Raw genomic sequence first — 7,037 nt, forward strand, 5'->3', positions numbered from 1 at the left:
TGGGAATATTGGATTTTAAGTAATCACTGTTAGTTCAAATACAGTTTAAAAACAAGGGGCCAAAAAATATAATTTTCAAAGATGAAGTCTATTGAAAAATGGCTTTGGCACTGTCACATAAATTCTTTCTGTATCTGGGGTTCTAGAATGTTAAAACAACTATGAAGAGTCATAAAATCAAAAGCTACAGAGCAAATCCTTTTCCTTGAGGTAAGTTTTAGGCAATGTAACTTAGTTCACTCCTTTTTTATGAAGCTGTTAAGAACTCTTGACATGCTTGTAAAAATAGAAATATAAGTGGGAAAGACAGTGTTATGCAGAACTCAAGGCAGTATCTCTGCTTCTACACCAATATCTGAAATAAACATCCATAGAAGAAATAAATTGTGTAATGTCACCTGGAATCATCATAGAATTAATTTTGGAGGTACTTAGGTCAGGCATTTCCCTAGTTTCTTTCCAGGAAAACGGAAAGTAAATTCCTGGAAAACAATATGATGGCAATGAAAAGTTAAAGTATTTATAAGTTCTTTGTTTTTAAAACAGGAAGAATTATCTGTTATAATAGCTGGCCTCAAATGGGCAACTTCCTGTTTCAGGAGTTTCAGCCAAGCTAGCATTTCCCAATAAACTCTGCTTTTTTGGTGTGACTGATCAATAAATCACTACAGTGGAAGAAATATAGACAAGGACAATATGCTCTTTAATCTCAGGGGAAATTGTGGGGAAGGGCTGGCCACAGCTGTTGGAAATAAAGCTGAAATTATGTCAGCACAAAGGGAACCAGGGGTAGCTTTTATTTTAGCTAAGTGTCCACAACCACTGAGTGGATCAATTGGTTATATTAGCTGACCTAATCAAGCAGTTATATCAGCTCAGTGAATCAACCAGCTGTTACTGCTTGCCCTGAATTTAACCAAAGATGATAAATATCTTCCTGAGTTAGTTAGCCCATTATGGAGGGGGAGAGGAGGAGGTTACTGTATAAATTATTTAGTTCAATATGCAGCATAGAAAATAAATAATTAACAAGTATTAAAGGAGAATAGTGGACTTAAGGTGGTTTAAGTACTTCTATTTCTTTACAGATTTTGGGGATATCCAGCTTGTTGACAGTGAGTATATTACAGAGAATGGCAATGAGAATCATATTTATATTGTGAACTAAATATGTGTTGCAATTAATGTGCTCTGCTACACACAGTCTCTACTTGTATTGTGGCTTTTATTTATTGTCATATTGCTCTGCTGAATCGAAATGTTATGCAACATCAAATACTTCCAGTAAGTAAATTTGGTATTAACCATTAAATCCTCTACATAAGGAATGTCTAAAAGAATTTGGTGAGAGAGTGTTACACTCTGGTATTTGGCTTGTTCCTATCTTGTCTTTATGTGTAGACAGCAGGCCTGTAATTTTTTTTTTTTTTTTTTTCATTTAAAACACTTTTTATAAAAAAAGCTTATCTTCATGGCCTACAATTTTTTTTTTCATTATCCTGATAAAGGTCAGATTGATTGCAGAAAAAGAACACAAAATTTCAAAAAGCTGGAGACAAAGCAAGTGAAAGAAAATATGGCTACTTAGTAGTTACAAAATGCAGCAGAAAAGGAAGGACCCCAAACTGCAAGATTTCTACTCAGATGTTTCCTTTTGTACTTCAGCTAACAATTGTTTAAAATATTATCATTCTGAGCCAAAAAGAGAGGAAAGGCTATGCGCATAATTCTGACATAGAGCTATCAGCATTACCTTTTAAATTAAAAAATTTCATGCTGTTTTCTCAATGAATAACCATAAGGACTTCCAGAAATAAAACCATCTCTAGTTATTTATGTATGAGCCAGGTGCTTCAATTTTAAAAAAAGTCTGAGATTTCCAGATAGAATTGCCCTTGAAGGCTCTCCTAAGAAAGTCTTCACAGCTTCTTGCTTTTTGTAAATAAGTATAGCGATTTGTATTTTACCCCTCTGGAGTTATAATTTGGATACCACTTTCCAAAGACAGAGAGGTATTTCTTAGTACATAGTCTTTGAGGGTGTGGTTTCTTTATTGTTTTTAAGTTCTGAATCTATTTTATTTTTTCTATAAAACTGAAGCCCAACATATATAGGGAAAACAGTGCCTTAATCTTATAACAAAGAGAACTCTTGAGGAAAAGTTAAAATACACTATATTGAACCAAAAAATTTCTAAATACCTCCTCCAACAGCATTGTCTCATATCTTTTAGATGTAGCATATACTTCAAATAATTACATTTTTAAGCTATTTTTTTCAGCTACTTTGAAACTTATTTTGAATGTAGTTGTTCCACATCCACACAGTTCCCTCTTGTATTGCCTTCACTGCACTGTAGAAGTTGAGAGGTTCTTTAGTTGAGGCCCAATGATTTCTCCTCTCCTTTGTGGGAATTTCTCTTTAAAACAATATTTTGGCAGCTATTTATTCTCATTGAAGCTGGAATAATGAAAATTAATAACCTATGGACTATTAACTGTATAGAGTCTAGAAAAATTTATATGAAGAAATATTAATGTTTTATTAATATTTTAATTTTGAGAAAAGCAGCATAACCAAGCTTTTTGAAAGATTCTGAAAACTGAGTAGCTGCAGCATCTTCCTTTTGAAGATGTAAAGACCACTCTGAATAATAGATGAAAGGTGAAGGCATTTCATAATATTGAGAGTCTTTCAACTCTCAGTTACTAATTCAAAACTAACTTGTAACAATATTGACCAGTAAAATATGTAAAGTGTTTTTTTTAAAATGCTATGATCTCAATACTTTCCTTGCCTGCTCTTAAAACATCATGATGTTAATGGTTTTTTCACATTCTCAGTCATTAAAAATTATTTTCATTACATTCTTAAAGCAGTCAAAATAAAATTATATTTGCAAACAAAGTATCCAATTAATGTCCACAACACATCAATAACAATAATAATCAACGCAGCATAAAATAGGGTAATATTTTTCTAACATTAATAAATACTAGAGGAAAGCATATGTATTTGGAGAAAATTAATTATTAAAAATAAAAAATCACAAATTCTCTGTAATATTTAACAAATACTGCATTTGCAGGAAGGAAAATCCTTTAAGTTGTTAAGTTAGGATCAACAGAACAGATTATTTCAGTTGGGAGGAACACAAAGCCATTATCTAGTCCAATTGCTTGACCTCATCAGGGCCAACCAAAACTCAAAGCACATTGTTGAGAGCAGTGTCAAAACACACCTTTGATGTCTCCAGGTTTGGGGCATCAACTGCCTGTTCCAGTGTCTGGCCACCCTCTTGGTAAAGAGGTGCATCTGTTGTGCCAGTAGTGTTTGATGTGAACTTGAGGACTTGTTGACAGCTAATAAAATGATCATGTTTTAGGTGACAGGAAGAAACGTTCCTTTTTTGTCCTTGCCAGCTGTGCTAGATTGCTGACAAAAATAATAATGTTTCTATAATGCTGGAAAGGAAGTGACAGAACAGCTGTTGAGCAGAAAAACATAGGCTTCTTTGAAACATATGGATAAAAATGTATTTTACATCATGATACATGTACTTAAAAATATTCAGATGACAACCATTTTCTCATCAGAGCCAATTTAAGCTACTCAGCAAAATACATAAGTATATTGACCTTATTTTAGGAATGAAAAAAATGTATATCTAGAAAAGTAGAAAAAAGATAGAAATGTTGTATCATCTCTAAACATTTCCATTAATATGTCATCTTGATAAATACCAATATATAATAATTATGATTTATTCATCTGATTGTTATTCAAGGGTGTAAGAATATTCAAGACACATAGGACAAATTTTACTGAAAAATTACCCACTGGATCTTGACACTCATGTCATACTCTTCACTCAGAATTCCTAAAGGTGCTTCTGACCACACTAGCTCACAAGGGCCACTTCCCTAAGACAAGTTATTGACAATTGACCTATGTGTGGCAGAACTATTTTAGCTTGTCATATGACTACAGCATAGACTATTTAATGATACTCTTTGTTTCAGACTCATTTCAAACAGTTGTGAAGAGAAGAAAAAGATTCATGTATTAATTCGGGTTTGATTCAGGGAAGTGTTGCCTACGTAGGTTGTCAAAATGTAACCAGACCAGTAACTGAGTGGGGTTTTTTATGTCGAGATAGTCATTGCAGCATTGGACTGCATGCTTTCTTCCTGTAGCAGTACTTCTTCCTTAAAAGGTAGGTCAAGTTAGGAAGAAGAAATTTTCCATTTGCATTGTAGTCCTGAATAGATAAAATAATTCAGAATTAACTAATTTATTGAGAAGGAACAAGGATAAGTTTGACATTCTAACTAGTTGATTTTCCTTAATGGACAGACCTGTGAGTCCTCTTCTCTAAAATCTTAATACATAAATTAAAGAGGATCCATTTGCACCAGTGCAGGTAGGGTGAATATCTCAGTATGGAAGAAAGAAAAAGTTCCTCTCTCAGGAAATTCCCCTAGTTCAAATGTAGACAATGACATGCAAGATCACTAAACGAATAGGATTCAGAGACAAATCAAAAACACTATATGATGAAGAATTCTCTTTAGATAATTCTGAAGAATAGAAAGAACGAAGTAGAAAGCATAGAGTAGAAATGGAAGAGAGGAAGAATCTATTCTAATTCCCTCAAAGGCTATAAAAATGGCTTTCTATATAATCAAAGGTGTAAGGTAAATTGTTATTTCTTCAAAATGTTTAACAGCATGGAAATTTACCTCCGGAAAGACCTTAGTAAGAAGATAGAAAACAAAATTAAATACCCCTTTTTATTACTAATTTTTATCAGAAATATTCACTCTTTGCTTCCTTCTTTAAATAATGTGTCAAAGAAAAATATTGCCTCAAACAAAACTGTTGCATTAATATCTACTAAATATTTCCATTTAATGCTTAGCAGGGACCTATAAAATTTGCTTTTGAATAGGCTATCGTCTTTTAAAATCATGTAGGTGAGGTAACTCCAGATAAGCTTACTTGACTATAAATTGTGGATGCATATCTAATAATTCATTCCACAGTCTCAGAATGCTTTGAATGTTGTAGTTTCATACATTATTTACTGATTAATTCATTCGATGCTATTATTGTGAGAGGACATGGACCATGGGAATTATGCTCTGTGCATTAATAATGAAATCAATTAAGTTTCATTTTGCTTGAATGAATCTCACATTATTGAATCCAGTATTTATTTTTTTTATAGCAGCTGAAGTTGAATAGAACTGAAGTATCAGTTTTTTAAACCAGTTACAGTAAAAATGCAGATTCTTCATTTGAATACTTGTCACATAAATACTGATGACCAACAAAACAAACTGCAAGTTTTTTATTTAGCTTTCATCTGAATTTTGATATCTGTTGGAGCAAACCCAGAAAATGTACTTTAAGGAGGAACACAATTTTTAAAACAGACAATGGCCATTCACAGTGTTTATTCATGCTCAGAGATTATTTTTTCTAAGATTGTAATGTCAGAACTTTGTGATGTGAAAATATTTCCCTTTTATTAAAGCTATAGTATGAATTGTATTAATAAACAAGTGAAGCAGAAAATTGTGTAATCTTTTGACTGAAGTTGAGTACAGAAAATGATTAATAAATCTACTGTAAAATGTGACACAGGACTTAGAGTCAAAGCAACAGACACAGCAATTCTAAAGAATGCTGTAGAATAAAATACCCATACACTACTCAGAGACCTCACAGCCACCCTTTTCCTGTAGAACTTCAGTTCCACTTCACTGAAGTGTATTTCAGTTTTGTTTCTAATTCCTTTTAATTTCTTATTCTTGCTCTTATGTGTTCCAGTCCCATGAAGTGCAAAACATCTTTCTCAGGAAGCAATTTTTTTTTTTTGCCATGGGTTGTGATAGTTTCTTCTGATACAACCTTTTACTGAAATAACTGATACAGTTTGTTTCTGCGTGATTCTGCATCACTAAAGAGTACCAAATCTCTGACAAAGGAAGGACACTCATGTAAGTGTAATATATTCTATCTATAGTTTTCCAGAGCATAGTGGATTCCTTTTTTTTACGTATATCAAGGTTGTCTGTATAGCATGGTAAATATTGCTTTGATTACATTTGCAGCTCTGGGTATTGATATAGGAAGAAAAAGAAAGAAGAAGTAATTCCTGATGCCACCTTTATATTTAAGCAAAGTGAAGACTAAATTCAATAAAGAACATTGCCTCAGTTTTCTTCATTAAAAAAGAAAAATTAAAGAAAAAAAATCTGTCTTTTTCTTAAGGCCTAGCACTGTTCCTAACTGAAGCATTTTACAGTCACCCAGTGCCTTCTGGCAGAAGTGCAGATCAGTATAAATTGCTGGTCTTAAAAAGCAATGTCTCCAATCTAGCCCTGGAGTCTGGCACAGACTTAATAAACTGTTTTCTTCAGTTTTGCCTTTATAGCACTAACCCTGGCACTAATTACAGCCAGATGTATGTAACATGCAGCAGTTGGCAAAAAATCCAGGAACTTTTGAACATGCCTTCGTGCACCTTAGTTTCTAGGTCATGTGAATGTTATACATTAAAATTAAATCTGAAGTTCATCTTTTATGAGGATATAATCATAAGACAAACAGGAATTTCCACCTTAATTTTAAGTACAGACAGGTCTCTAATATGTAGAAACAGAACGAAATACCATCATAAGTTTTTGGCAACACAGTCCTGTTTTAGGTCTGTAGGAATATTGATGTTTCTCCAAGAAAAAAACTATGTACATTATACAATATATTTTAAAGGTCTAATACCAATTTTAATTATGCTTAAGTAAAAAATAAATTTTCAGAATATCAATATTGACCTTTCATATTTTTAAGTGTCACTTTATTCCAGAAAGCACCTAAATTTGTGAAAAAAATGCAGACATGTAAAATCATTTTCCAGTATTAAACGATGATTCAAAAATAAGCATGAGTTTCCTGTCAAACTCAGGGGTTTTTAACAACATATCCAGACATTCATGTTTTCTCCTCAGTAACTCAGCTTATTCCAAACC

General features: G+C 32.7%; 1 long non-coding RNA gene across 1 annotated transcript; it reads left to right on the forward strand.

Annotated features, from left to right (window-relative positions):
- Positions 1-968: 968 nt before the first annotated feature.
- Positions 969-6,610, forward strand: LOC136285998 (uncharacterized). Its single transcript, XR_010719664.1, has 3 exons — positions 969-1,115; positions 5,836-6,005; positions 6,120-6,610. It is a non-coding gene; the product is annotated as an uncharacterized lncRNA (long non-coding RNA).
- Positions 6,611-7,037: the final 427 nt, after the last annotated feature.

Source organism: Chamaea fasciata, unplaced genomic scaffold, assembly GCF_029207755.1.
Source record: "Chamaea fasciata isolate MVZ Bird 193981 ecotype frontalis unplaced genomic scaffold, bChaFas1.0.hap1 SCAF_2, whole genome shotgun sequence".
In the NCBI taxonomy this organism is placed as follows: domain Eukaryota; kingdom Metazoa; phylum Chordata; class Aves; order Passeriformes; family Sylviidae; genus Chamaea; species Chamaea fasciata.